This window comes from Antechinus flavipes, chromosome 2 (assembly GCF_016432865.1).
Source record: "Antechinus flavipes isolate AdamAnt ecotype Samford, QLD, Australia chromosome 2, AdamAnt_v2, whole genome shotgun sequence".
In the NCBI taxonomy this organism is placed as follows: Eukaryota; Metazoa; Chordata; class Mammalia; order Dasyuromorphia; family Dasyuridae; genus Antechinus; species Antechinus flavipes.
In genome coordinates this window covers 434,967,082-434,981,969 of record NC_067399.1, presented here as the reverse complement: position 1 = coordinate 434,981,969, position 14,888 = coordinate 434,967,082, and the positions used below count along the sequence as shown (strand labels likewise).

The following is a 14,888-nucleotide window of genomic DNA, read 5'->3' as shown; positions in this document are numbered from 1 at the left end:
TCCAGATGACCCTCTCTTTTCACTTCTTTAGGGGCACAAGATCCTTCCGCTGCTCCCCAGTGCAGTCCTTATCAGAAGGCCTGCAAACCCCTTCCAAAACCCCCCCTTATGGAAGATAGGACCTTGGGTCCCACACTATTTCTTCAACCCAATCCCCCTTGCCTCCTGAACTAAATTCTGAGACCTCCTAGTCCCCACTCCTCAGTCCTTCTCACACAAGGAATGGGAGCCCCCTTTCTCCTCTTCAGGACCCTGATTCAGCCATCCCTTCTAACAGCTGGCTCCTAAGGGAAGTAGCAGACTCTCAGGGAAGGACACTCAGAGTACAAGTGCCCTTCTCAATATCAGATCTTTCCCAAATTAAGGAAAGACTGGGCCAGTACTCTGAGAACCCTTCAAATTATATTGAGGGATTTAAAGCCATCGCCCTCCAATTAGATCTTTCCTGGAGAGATGTTAATATCATTATCTCTTCCTGTTGTACTATAAAGGAGAAAAAGTATCTGGGATCTGGTCCAAAAGTTTGGGGATGTCATGGCTGCATCCTCCTCTTCTGGCAGATACCCCCCCCCCCCAGGGTCTGCTGCTGTCCCTGTCTCAGACCCCGGGTGAAACTATTAGCAGGGGAATAGTGAGAGAGAGAAAAGGGACCACCTCTTAACCTGCCTCACTGAAGGCATGAAGAGGGGAATTAAGAAGCAGGTTAATTATGACAAACTTAGAAAGGAGCTGAGGAGAAGTGAGGGAAGCTGCAGAAGTTAGCCTTGGGCCCCCAAACTCTTCAGGCTCAGGCGCTAGAAATAGCTTTTGGAGTCATTAACAACAGGAACCAACTTGAAGCAGAGGAGGAAGATTGCAGGGCCAGAACAAGAAATAAAGAGCAGGCCCACATCTTGGCTGCTGCTATTTCCGGGAAATACAGGGGTTCATGCTTTAGGTGCAATGGGCAGGGCCACTGAGCACCCAACTGCCCTCGGAAAACCCTCCTAGACCTTGCCTTGAATGCACCAAGGGAAGGCTCTGGAAGTGGGATTGCCCAGAGAGGGGGAGAGCTGCTGCCTCAAGCCTTACCCTCCGGTCTCCTCAGGACCAGGCGTGATGGGGCCCAGGTTCGGCCAGGCTCCGCCTTACTCCATCACCCAAGCTTACTTCCAAACCCAAGCTTCTTTGGATGTGGCAGGTAAGGCCACTGAATTTCTTTTTGATATGGGGGCCTCTTTCGGTTCTACTCTGGTACTCTGGTCCCACTCAACCCTCTCCCCACAGGATAATAGGAATTGAAGGGAACTGTTTTGAGTCTTTTCCTCTGCCTTGTCAGTTTGGTAACTTGTTTAAACACTCTTATTATTCCCTCCTGTCCCACTCTTTTATTGGGGCAGGATTTAATGGTGAAATTGGGGACCCAATTTTTTTCTTCTCAGACCTCTAAGTGACCTTTGTGTGCTTCTTTCAAGACCCTCCCATATTCCCTCTGAAATCTGGGAGAAAATAGATTCTTCTGTTTGGGATCAAGGGATTCCCCAGAGGGCTACACGCACACAATCCCAGCCCTAGTTAAGCTACGGAACCCTGGTGTATTTCCCCATAAATACCCAATACCAATACCCAGTAAAGCCAAAGGCTAGGGAGGGGTTGTAACCTTTGATTGAGAAATTTCTTAAGTATAGGCTTCTAATTCCCTGTGAGTCCCTACAAGATTCCAATTCCTTCTGTTAGAAAACTGAATGGGGAATTTTGCATGGTGCAGGATCTCAGGGCAATTAATAAAGCAGTCACAGAATAGTTCTCCACCCTAGACCTTAAAGATGGCTTCTTTTGTATACCTTCATGAGTTTCTCTTTGCTTTTGAATGGGTGCTGTATGCCCAGACATCCTTGCAGAAGTTCTAACAGGATTTTGGCCATTGATAAAAATATTTTTTTTCAATGTAAACCCATCTTTGCAAAATTATCCTGCCAGGGTTCTTTGCCCACTAAGAAAGCTGTCTTCTTAGTACAAATAAATCCTCTTTTGCCACAAACTTCAGGTTTGTAAATTCTTTCACAAAGAATCTGCAATATCAATCAGAGGGGATCTCTTACCCTCAATTCTCACACCTCATCACTTCCCTGCTTGCCTTAGGGATAGTATGAATTCAACTAGGACCCACTGCAAGGAAGGCCTACTAAAATTCAATAAAAGCCTTCTCCTGTCAACATCCCTTCCTATAGCCCATCCCTTTTGCTGTGGATCATGTCTACCGACATGTATTATGTACATGTGTATACATGTATAGATATAGATACATGTGTCTTTAAGTATTTTTCATGATAGTGATGCGGTTTGAGGACCAAGATGCTGTAGCTAATAAAGATACCAGATGATGGCAGACACCAAAAATTGGAGTTCATTTATATGAAGAATTCATGATGGCCATTCTTTTTGGCAAAAGGTAGATTTATTTAAAGGGATACGTTACAGAAAAAGGGTTACAATAGACACTGAGAATGGTAAATATGAAATAGAGTTGGGAGAGCATATGAAAGAAAAGTTGCTAAAAGGGACATAGCACTCCAAAAGAATTAGCTAGCTTTGAGGAGGAGAAGTGGAGTTGGGAAGCATAGTAGAGTTAGGAGAGATACCATATGCATGGGAGAAGGAGAAGGGGAAAGACATCATGAGGAAGAGTGCCATAGGCAGGCTGACCCAAGGAAGGCAGCAGCCATGGGATGGACCATAAGTAGATTTTATAGGGAAAATTTAACCTCAAGAACATGACTGGGATTTCTGACAGAGCATGCACAAGGCAAGACTACAAAGGGTGGGTCTCAGGGGGTTGACATAACTTGGATTTCAGAAGGGAAGACTACCTCAGAGGCTGGGACTAATGTAATAGAACTGTGTTCGCCTGATTTGGGGGGGGGGGGGGGAATGGACCTAGATTAGAAAAACCCTGAATCTCAACTCCTCCCAGCTCTGGGAAAACTACTTGTTTCCCTTGGGGAAACTCCCACCTTCTATTGATCTGGGAAACAATCACCACCCTTATTGATTTGAAAATTAGCCCCTCAATCGATCCCTAGCCCCAAGCCTTAGAAGGCTAAATAAAATCAAGACTCTGTATCCCAATCTTTGCTAATTTCCTAACCAGGAACTATCCCACTGAGACTTCTCAGTGAAAATAAACCCATTTTGCTAAAAACCTCGCTTGGAGACTTGGAACTGTGAATTCTGCCAGTCTCATCACTGTTAGAGTATCTCACCCCTCATCATAGAGTATCATCCCTCATCACTGTTAGAGTATCTCACCCCTCAACAGGACCATGGAGCTAAATTGATCTCTAGCAATGCCTTCTGCCTGCTTGCCTCAGAGATCAATTCTTTACTTTCTCTCTATCTAAAACATCATTCAGGATCTCATCACTAGATAAGAAGGCATGAAGCAATGGTGGAAGATCACAGATCCATGGAAATACTAATACTGATGGTATTTGTACTGATAGTAAACAAACAAAAAGTGACTCACATTTGTAGAGCACTCTAAAATTCCATGCTCTTATTCTATCACAATAGTTTTGTTAGGGAATTGGGACAGACATTATCATCTCCAGTGGGATATCTTTTATTTCTATGGTACTTTAGTGATTATAAATCATTTCTTTATAACAGCCCTAGGTGGCAGATAGTGCAAGTATGATTATTCACTTGTCCAAGGTCATAGAAATAGTAAGGGACAGAGATAGAATACAAAACTAGGTTTCTAACTGCAAATCTAGGAGTATTTTCATTATATCAGGCTGGGAAAGTGAGGACGGGGGAAGAATGAAAAGCATTTATAAATCACCTACTTTGTACCAGGCACTGTGAAAAGTAATTTTTTAAAAGAATTCCTGCCCTCAAGGAAATTACATTCAAATGGGGGAAACAACACATTTTTGAGAGTAGTAATGAGAGTAAGGAGTGAGGTAGAAAGATGGAAGTATAACAGGTCAGTAGCCACAGGCAGATAGTAAAATGGCCTGAATGGATTGATGTAGTATATTTGCTAGGAAGGATGTAGCCATAACTCTATGGCTACCCAGCCTTGGAAGTGCCACAGATAATGCTGGCTGTCTGAAAATAAATTGTCTGAGACAATCTAAGCCATGGAATTCAATTGGGGGGGGTGTGCAACTCTACTTCTAAGAATTCAGTAGAATTCAATATCCTCAACTCCACCTATAAGACTGAAGAGGGGACCCTGAAACTCTAAAAATCCTTAAAGGAGAAAATCTCCTTCAACTCTCTCTCAGTGAGGGACCCCAACTGAAGGACAAACAGTTTCATCCTTGTTAGCTGGGTGGGGTTGGCCCAGACCTGAAATTCATTGAATTCAATTCAAATTCCAGCTCAAGCTAAAACTCAGCAATGTGCCAACTTGGAACTCCACCCACGACCCCCCTTCAGCTTGTAGCCAAAGCTCCTATTATAAAAAGAGCCAACTTATTTTGCTTTGCAGAGGTTCCAAACATGCCATGCTATACCCTGCTATGCCAAGGAGCCTCTGTCCACTGGAATATTCTTTCCAGTGCTATCCTCTCTTTATCCTCACCTATTTCCTAACCAGACTTTATGCCTCCCTGTCAAGATTTTTAATCTTACTTCCAATCCCCATAATAAACCTCTTTTTATCAATCTAGGTTTTCGGGTCTGTAAATTCTTTTACCAAGAACCTCCATGCCACCAGAATGGAGTCCCCCAAACTCCCTACCCTTGAGCCCAATCCCAAGGGATTGCAGGGGAGTCAAACCTCTCCATCTGGTTCCCTGAACCCCAAACCTGCCACTAGACCTTATCATTTAACTCCCTGACCACCAGAAACCCTAATCTTATTTTGGTTCCCTAAATCTAAACCTTATCAAGACCACTCCTCAATTCTACCTCTAAACCATAGAATTAGCATATCAGTGAAGCAGATCTTTTTTTTTTTCCTATAAATTTATCTTCTTGCTCCTAGTTCTTTGCTAAATTCTACTGGAACTCAGCCCACTGTTAGAAGCATAATAAATCTTTGCCCCTTAACTTGGAGACAAACTGAGTTTGTAAATTCTAGTGACACTGACTTGGGGACCCTAACATTGTTAGGGTGTCTTCACTTCAATAGTGAATAAAGTGAACTGTGAAAGCTATCTCACAAGATGGAAACAGTGTTATAAAATTGAGTGAAGATCGGCTGTGCTCCAGGCCCAAGTTTCTTTCTCTAGAGATCATGTAGTTTGCAAGGAATAGGATCATATAGCCCTTTACTTTGTGAGATTAAGTTAGAGTCACCTTGGTATTAAAACTCCCATATAAGGTAGTCCTAATGACGTGGTTGAGTTAGAAGGTTTTTCTCATTTATGACTTAGAAGGTGAGGTCATTTGCCCTGACTAGGACAAAGGTCCAGCCTTATAGGGAGTGTTAGCTCAGACCCCTTTTTAATCATTGTCTGTTAACTGTGCCTCCCCTTTCTTTGTCTGGCTGTTGAGGGATGAAGATACCTTAACAGTGATGGTGTCAGAAAGAATTTGCAGTTCCAATCTCTAAGAGAGATACGGGTTTATTTACACTGAGAAGTCTCTCAGTGGGCTAGTTCCTGATTAGGAATTAGCAAAGTTTGGGATACACAGCCTTGATTTTATTTAGGTGTCCATGGCCCGGGTTAGGGTTCATCTCCAGATGAATTGAGGAACTAATTTCCAGGTCAATAATGAGTGGTAATTATGCCCCAGGCCAAGATCTCCAAAGGAATTGTAGGTGGGGATTATTGTGGGAGCTTCACCTGGAAATCAAGTAGGAGGATGAGGATGTTCCCAAAAGTCAGGAGGGGTTTGAGATTCAGCATTTTTCCAACCCAGGTCCACCCCGCCTCAAAGATCAAGGGTACAAAGTTCTATAACATCATGACTATTTGTTGGCAGGGAGGTGCTCTTTCTCATGAGATCTATGAGATCTATTCTCATTGGCTTTCTGCCTTTTAGTTTGAGAAATCATGACTATTTGTTGGGAGGGAGATGCTCTTTCTCATGAGATCATAATAAAAGTCCTTTCTGCTTTTAGTTTGAGAAATCTTGATTTATTTTGAGGTGAGATAGAGGTTAGAGAGTTATAATAATTTAATTTATTGGAGAGTAAGTCAATTGACTGGATTGGTCTCCTCGAACTGCCCTACCTCAGTCATTCTGCCCCAAACCTCAAGCTAGCAAAACCTCTCCTTCCTCTTTATCAGAATATTTGACAAGGATAAAAGATCTTATGTTTTAGAATATCAGAATGCCTCTTCCCATCCCAAGCTATCAGAATGTCAGACACCATCTTATCAAGATGCCTTTCCCCATCTCTGGGGTTACTCCCCCCATTAGGGTCATCCCATCCCCTATGTCATCCCAGCTCACTCCACCCTATCAGAGTCTCCTCAGCACTCTGACTCCGCCCCTGCCTCAGTCTACCCCCTGTGTCTGAGCCACGTGTATATATGTCATTGAGAACTCACATTGTTTGCTGGATTCTTGGAGACCATAGTCTCATGAAAGCCCTGGGACCAAATTCCGATTTGGTCCCAGTAAATCTCTCCCTTTTAAATAAATTATTAAATACTCTCTAATCTCTATCTTGCCTCAGTTTCTCCAGCATTACATTTTGGAGGCTTCCCACTGAGATATTAGAAACTGAGAAACGGGACTAGGAGTTGGAGACATTTTAAGTCTCCATCATGGGCCTGGAGACAGTTGGGGATCTGGGTTTTTTCCTTAGGCTAGTTCTCTGGATTTCTCCTGAGGCTCCAAGAAGAGAGCAGTTCACTAGCTGCAGCCACACCCGATGGTGGATACTTTCAATTCGGCCACAAGAGAGTAAGTCCAGGTGTGGAAAGTCACAATCTGATCTGTTTATCTGTCTATGCTAGCACCTGGATTCTCAGAAATAATGGAATGCTGACAGGCATTGAATTCCGAGAAAGTTATTATTCAGAACACTGGATAATACCCTCTAGTTTTGTGACTCTTAAGACACCAGGTCGGATCTGATTCTGAGTGCCTTTTGGGGCACTATCTGGTAACCTGTTCTGTCTGTGCTAGCATCTGGATTCTCAGAATAACAGGGCATCAACGGCTGTTACAATTCTGAGAAATTGTGGTGTCGAACTGGGTGCAGTTGGCACTACCTGGGTGTCTCTTAAGACACATCTGGTTCTGTGACAGTTGGCACAACTCTGGGCATTCCAGAGTATAAATCTGGGTGTCCTTTAAGACACCACCAGGCTCTGGTTTTGATGTTAATGTCTTATGTTTTATCTGCCTGTTTTGTGGCTAAGGTTTAAGAACTGTGATTGAGAGAGGGACAGAAAAGGTCCTTGGCTATTCTGCCAAAAGGAAAACTTTGAAAGATATTAGTTCTCCTAGTGGTATAAGGTTTATCACCTTATCATGGGAAACTCTGTTTCAAAACCAATAACTCCACTATATTGTCTTCTTAAATATTTTTCTGAGACATTTAAACACCATAATTATGGAATATCATGGGAAAAGGATAAACTAAAACTGTTTTGCCAAAAAGAGTGGCTTTCCTTTGGGGTGGGGATGGCTACCAGAAGGCACATATGATAGGGAAATAGCACAAGCAGTGCACCAGATAGTTACTGGTGAACCAGGCCATCCAGATCAATACCCATATATTGACATCTGGCTGCAAGTTGTTTCTTACCCTCCTTCATGGCTAAGGGCAGTGACCATGAAAAATGGTATTCGCATTTTGGTCACCCAGTCCCCAAGGACAGATAAGAAAGGTTGTAAATTGCCAGTAGCTCAAGCAAAACCAGAGAAAAAAGTCCTACTGGACTCTCCGGAAAACCCTTTAGAAAATCCCCCTGCCTATCTGGGATCAAACCTATATCCACCTTTACCTGGGAACTCCCTACACCCACCCCATTACCTCCTGTCTCTCCCATGCCATTCCCAATCCTGATTCTTTCTGTGTCCTGGTGGCGATGTTTCCCAGCCTGTCTGTTTTTCCAGGAGGGGACGGATGGAGCCACTTCTGGTCCCATTTTTCCCCTTGGAGACTTATCAGACAGAAACGTGCTCGGCTGTTCCTTCCCCTCATAGTAGGGCTCGGGTTGGCAGGCACGACCGCCCTCAGCACTGCAGCCCTCCTGAAGGGCAGTTCTGGCTATGCTGAGTTAAGTGCACAAATGACCACAGGCCTGACTCAGATCGAGTCGTCCATCTCGAAACTGGAAAGCCAGGTTGGCTCCCTGGCTGAGATGGTACTCCAAAACCGCAGGGGGCTTGATCTGCTATTTCTGCAACAGGGAGGCCCGTCTGCCTCCTAAATGAGGAATGCTGTTTTTATGCTAATAACTCTGGGGTGATCAGGGAAAGTCTGGCCCTGGTTCGGAAGAATCAAGTGTAGACGACTGGAGAAGGGGCAGGAAAGGAACTGGTACCAGTCACTGTTTAATTCCTCCCCATGGCTAATAACCCTTATTACATCCCTTACAGGACCCTTGCTTCTTCTTCTCCTTGCCCTTGCCGTAGGTCCTTGTATCTTCTCTAACTTGTCCGCCTCATCCGCACCCTTCAATTGACATTACAATTATGATAAACTCTGGCCTTTGACTTGGATATGGGTTCAATCCTGAAAATTCTTTTGAGATACTCCATGACACCAGTCTGCAACCCCTAACCTTTTGGCATCCTTTCTAAACCTTAATAGGATGATACCTGAAGCTAAAGAGTAACCTGGTATCCAAAGTCAGTCTGTAAATTTGTAGTGGGCCTAAGTGGACAAATCTGCACAAATTTAGATACCAATCATCTAGGTTGGGTCTGAGGTCTGAAACTCTCAAAATTAATAGGTTAAATTCTTTGGGAACTGGAGATAAGGGTCCTGGAAGAACTGGATGTAAAGTTTAAATCTTAAGTCAGTGTGGATAATGCAGGTTCCAGTGGAGAGGAGCAGATCTGCCATTGCCAAGTCAATGGCAGAAATAGTAAGAAGTCTTGGGTGGGTAACTGGATGAAATGTAAAGCTAAAGCAGGGTCTGCAGTCTAGGAAAAGAGCTCCAAAACTGAGCAGATTAACTTTCCCAGGGTCTGAGAAAGATTTAGATGAAGAAAGATTAAGATCAGAATTGCCTGATAAATGAGGAGAGTAAAAGGAAAACACTTTACTGAGAGCTTGCTTGGTGAAGAAGCAACCAAGAAAAAGCATCCCAAGGGCATTTATGGATGAAGCTGGAAGACAGACAACAAATTGGAAAAGTCTATAGAAATGAACAATCTGTTTCCCATAAAAAATAGTGAAGTCATCACATTTGGAATGTAATTTTTTGATTCCAAATATGGAAAAAGAAGCTGGAGTAAACTAATATATGCCTCCTGGATGGAAGTGACAAGATTTGTTCAGGGATTAATATGGTAAAGCTGAATTTGGCAAAGGAATATAATCCCAGTAGAAACACTGCTGGGTCAAAGGGTATGCAGAGTTTGATAACTTTTTGAGCATAGTTTCAAACTGCTCTCCAGAATGGCTGGATGTATTCACAATTCCACCAACAATGTATGCGTCCCAGTTTTCCCACATCCCCTCAAACATTCATCATTATCTTTTCCTGTCATCTTAGCCCATCTGACAAGTATGTAATGGTAGATCAAAGTTGTCTTAATTTGCATTTCTCTGATCAATAGTGATTTGGAGCACCTTTTCTTCATATGACTAGAAATAGTTTCTGTTTCTTTGTCTGAAAATTGTCTGTTCATATCCTTTGACCATTTATCAATTGGAGAATGGTAATTTGAATTCTTATAAATTTGAATTAATTCTCTCTATATTTTAGAAATGAGGCCTTTATCAGAACTTTTGAATGTAAAAATGTTTTCCCAGTTTATTGCTTCTCTTCTAATCTTGTCTGCATTCATTTTCTTTGTACAAAAACTTTTTAACTTAATATAATCAAAATTATCTATTTTGTGATCAATAATGATCTTTGGTCACACATTCCTTCCTCTTCCACAGATCTGAAGAAGACTATTATTTCCTTCCAAATGTATATGTTGTGAAGAACTAGAAAACACTACAAAATACAAAATGGATAATTTTGATTATATTAAATTAAAAAGGTTTTGTACAAACAAAACCAATGTAGCCAAGATTAGAAGGGAAGCGAAAAACTGGGGGAAAAGTTTTATTCAAGGTTTCATTTTTAAAATATGTAGAGAATTGACTCAAATTTATAATACATCATTCCCCAATTGATAAATGGTCAAAGAATATGAACAGACAATTTTCAGATGAAGAAATTAAAACCATTTCTAGTCACATGAAAAATTCTCTAAGTAAGTCATTTTTGATTAGAGAAATGCAAATTAAGACAACTCTGAGGTACCACTACACACCTCTCAGATTGGCTAAGATGACAGGAAAGAATAATGACAAATATTGGAAGGAATGTGGGGAAAGTGGGATACTAATGCATTGTTGGTGGAATTGTGAACTGATTCTAGAGAGCAATTTGGAGCTATGCCCAAAGGGCTATCAAACTATGCATAACCTTTGATCCAGCAGTGTCTCAACTGGGTCTGTATCCCAAAGAATCATAAAAAAGGAAAAGGACCCACATGTGCAAAAATGTTTGTGGCAGCCCTTTTTGTAGTGGCAGGAAGTGGAAACTGAATGGATGCCCATCAATTGGGGAATAGCTGAATAAGTTAAGAAATATGAATGTAATGGAATATTATTGTTCTGTAAGAAATGATCATTTGATTTCAGAAATGATTTCAGAAAGGCTTTGAGAGACTTGATAGCTCTCCGGTCTACACTCCAAGTTATCTCATTCAATTTTAATTTGAATGGAAAAATCAGTGTCTCAGGAGTTGGCCCCTGTCTCCAGACCAAAGATCAAAGCAAGCCTCAATATATCTAGGGCTACATGCCCAGATATCTTTGCAGAAGTCCTAAACAGGACCTTGCCCACATCTACTACACTTCTCAGTGTAACCCACCCTTGCTATATTCCTTGCCCACTAAGAAGTCTATCTTCCAACAAGCTGCCAATAAATCCCTTTTTGCCACACAGATTTCAGGTTTGTGAATTCTTCCCCATAGGATCTGAGCTTTTGACCAGAGGGGATTCCTCCCCTCCCCCAATTCTTGCACCTCATCATTTGACCTCATCATTCGACTTCATCATTCTTATGACTGTCATCATCATTTGGGTAGTTTTGGTGTAATAGGACTCTGTGTCCCCCTGATCTTTGGGGGGATGGGCATGGGTTAGAAATTCTGAATCTCAACTCCTCCAGGCCTCTGGGAAAATTCCTAAAATGATCCCCACCTTCCTACTTGGTTCCCACAGGAAACTCCCACCTCCAAATGATCTGGGAATCAGTTTGGCCTGGAAAACAATCACCACCCTTTATTGATTTGAAAACTAGTCTTTCAAATTGCTCCCTAGCCCCAAGCCACAGAAAGTTAAATAAAATCAAAACTCTATGCCCCAGTCTTTTCTGTCTTCCTAATCAGGAAGGGACCCACTGAGAGAAAGAGCTTCTCAGCAAAAATAAATCCATTTTTGCCAAACCTGGCTTGGAGACTGAAACTATGAATTCTTTCGCAAAACCTATGACACTGGCCTAGGGACTCCCATTGCTGTTAGGATATCTCACCTCTCAAGAGTTTGAAAGAAAGGTTTGGGCTGAGTTGAGTATGATGGGGTGATTCTAAAAAATAAAATTGTAGAGAGATAAAAAGCAGTAATTATACAAATGAAGCATAAAAGGAAAAACTGATACAGAAGCAACTAGTAGGGGGGAGGGCAGGTAATGATGGAACCTTATTTTCATCAGGAATGGATTAAAAAGGGAACAATACATATATCAAGAAGGGCATAAATGTCTTCTAAATTAAGAAATAAAAAGACAAGAGGATAGGATGGTGGAGAGGATATGTTGAGAATGTTGAAAACTCTGGAAGAGATAGGTGAGTTAAATAATAGCAGAGTAAGGTAGCAGTTAAAAGTAAAGCAGAAGAACAAGGAAGGATAGGTGAATAGAGTGAGGATAGTAAGGAAAAAAGAGAAAGGAGGAAAATAAACAGCCAAGCTTAGAATGTGATTTGGGATGAATTCACCTGTAATGGGTTGAAACTGAGCAGATGAACTGATGTTCGGACAAGCAAGCACTTAAGGCTAATTACCAATTGGACAATACTCTAAGCATTTGCTTAGAAAATGGCCTGCTCCAACCATTCTGTGCTGGCTTGATCTATTGGCCTATAGAGAGATTTGGTGGAGGGAAAAAAGGGTAGAGTAAAAAAGCCAGAGTGATTCCTGGCTGAATTCCTGTAGCCATTTCTCTCCCATCCACAAAGAATAAAGATCAAGGACTTTTGCTTATCCTGACTCCGCCTGATTCTAAAGTATCCAGAGTGCTAATGCGGTCATCACATTCACCCATTTTAATGGAAACTGATAGCTGCTTAAAAATTTGAATTCAAAAATATGTTGCTTTCAGGAAATGCTCTAGAAATGAGAGATACACACAAAGATAAGAGTCAGCAGTATATGTTATATATAGGCATGTTTCTAAATATCTATCTATATGTGTGTATGTATATATATATCTGCACTTAGTTCTAGTCTTTTTTGAGGCGAAGGGGGAAAAGTAAAAAATGCATAGCAGAGAACAAAAGAAAACCTACACGGAAACAAAGCTAGATAGCTTTGTAAAAAATGTGTAGTATTATTATATAGATTTTCTTGAAATTGAAATTTGTTCTATTTTGAATTCTCCCTTATGTTCTACTGTGTACATGGTAATGTCTTTTCTCATTTTATATTTGTTGAAAACAAATACTTTTAAAAAACCCAACATAATAATCTACAACACTTCCATGACTCATGATGAAAAAATGCTATTCACCTCCAGAGAGAGAACTAAAGGATTTTGAGTACAGATTGAAGTTTTTCCCTTCCCCTGCTCCTCTTCCTCCTCCTCATTTTTCTTTTTCTTATCATTTTCCTCCTCCTTCTCCTTCATGATTGATGGATAGTGTTTTGTATGATTTCATATGTATCTTGTGTATAAGATTCCTTGTCTTCTCAATGGATAGGGGGAAGAAAAAGAAAATAAAAAATTTAAATAACAAAGTTTTAAAAGAAATATCCTATGAGAATGGAAATTAAAAACAGTTTAAAGAATGCATGGCAACATATTCAAATAAACAAAGTCATTCCAAGGACGTAAAGGATGAAAAATGAAAACAATACAAAGAGAAGAAAATGGGAGGAAGTTCTTTAAAAAAATTATAAGAAAAAATTTCTCCATTAAGGACAATGGAACCATTAAATTAAGCCTAAAACACAACAGTCCCAGTTATGCTTATAGAAGAGGTAGATAGGAAACCAAGAGAAAAAAAAAGTAACTGATTAGACAATATATATATGAAAATCTGTGCTGGAGGAGACATTTATAAGGATGTGATGACTGATATGCAAGGGATATACAAGAGGATATGATACCCAATGTGTGAAAAAGATAAATAAGACATTATTATTAGTTGGAAAGTGGAGCCCAAGAGCACATGAATAACTACAAACCCATTCTAACTATGCAAAATTTTTATGAGAATAAGTTAAACACGAATCCAGGGCATACTCAATGAACAATTAGTAGAAAACAAGCAATCCACATCTTCACCATTTCACAAGCAACTGAAAGATGTAGAAAATATAAGATCTCATTGTGCTTATTGTTTATTAGGGAAAAGCCTTTGATTTAGTAAAAACAAAATGTTGCCTTAAAATTCCTTGAAAATTTTCCTATCCATACATCAAGATCAAGATTCTTTGGAAGATATAATAGAAATAACCCAATTCACTGAGTATCTAAAAAGATACATCAAATGATGAATAAAAGCAGGAGATAGATGTACATCAATGACATTCACCACTATGATATATCACAGAGTCCAGATTAAGGAGCATTTTCTGTGGGTGGTGAAGTCCTTCAGATGTTCACTAATGGATGACATCTTCTGACTACAGCAAACTCCAGGATATATGGCAGAAGATCCTGAAAGAGATTTGTTGTTAAGGACCATGCCTAGGTGAAAGGGCAGGTCAATTCTCTGAAAGCCTCCACAGCTGTGAATCATGACATCTGAAAGAGTTGCAAAGCAGCCTTTAATGACACAGTGTTGCGGACTGGGAATGAGATAAATTGGAGGCAGAGGGAAGAGGAGAGAGGTTAAACAATGCAACTGCCTCTCAGTCAGAGAAGTCAGAACAGAAACTGCCTTTCAATCTCCTTGTATCATCATCATCATCCTCTCACATGGTCTGAGTTAGATCTCCAGTATCGCAACAATTCATGATCACCCAAGATGATTTGGCTTTTTCATACATACTAAGTTGATGAAGTGTTTATTGATTAGATTTCAACAATTTAGATGAATACCCCAAAATATTTGTTCATAGTTTTATAGATTTGAGATTGTCAGTATAGATGGACAAGTTAAATCTAGAGTTGAACATGGGGAGAGTGTAGGCTGGATTTTATTCAGGAAATTGCAAAGGCCTTTTGCTGATTCCAAGTTTCCTTTAAAAGAAAAGGCCCATCTTTTTACTCCTAATGTTCTATTGATGCTACTATGTGGTAATCAGAGACAAAGGATCTGATGCTGAAATGAGTGTCTCACAGAAGGCAACAGAGAAGCATGCAGTGGGTATTGACAAACTCCAACACTTATGAACAATAATTTTCTTTGATATGTTGTTGTTAAAATTTTCTCTTCCTTTTCTTTTTAAGAAAATTATTTGTTAAAAGGAATGGTTATGATGAGGGGCAGTGATACAAGAAATCTAGAGATTATCTAGTTCAATTCTTTTATTTTG

At 40.6% G+C, this 14,888-nt stretch overlaps 1 protein-coding gene across 1 annotated transcript in view; it reads right to left on the bottom strand.

Annotated features, from left to right (window-relative positions):
* Positions 1-13,065, bottom strand: part of DDX41 (DEAD-box helicase 41) — a 38,357-nt gene extending 25,292 nt beyond the window's left edge. Inside the window, exon 1 of the mRNA XM_051979036.1 lies at positions 12,916-13,065. The gene's annotated coding sequence lies outside the window, so the exon portion shown is untranslated. The remainder of the gene's footprint in view (positions 1-12,915) is intronic.
* Positions 13,066-14,888: the final 1,823 nt, after the last annotated feature.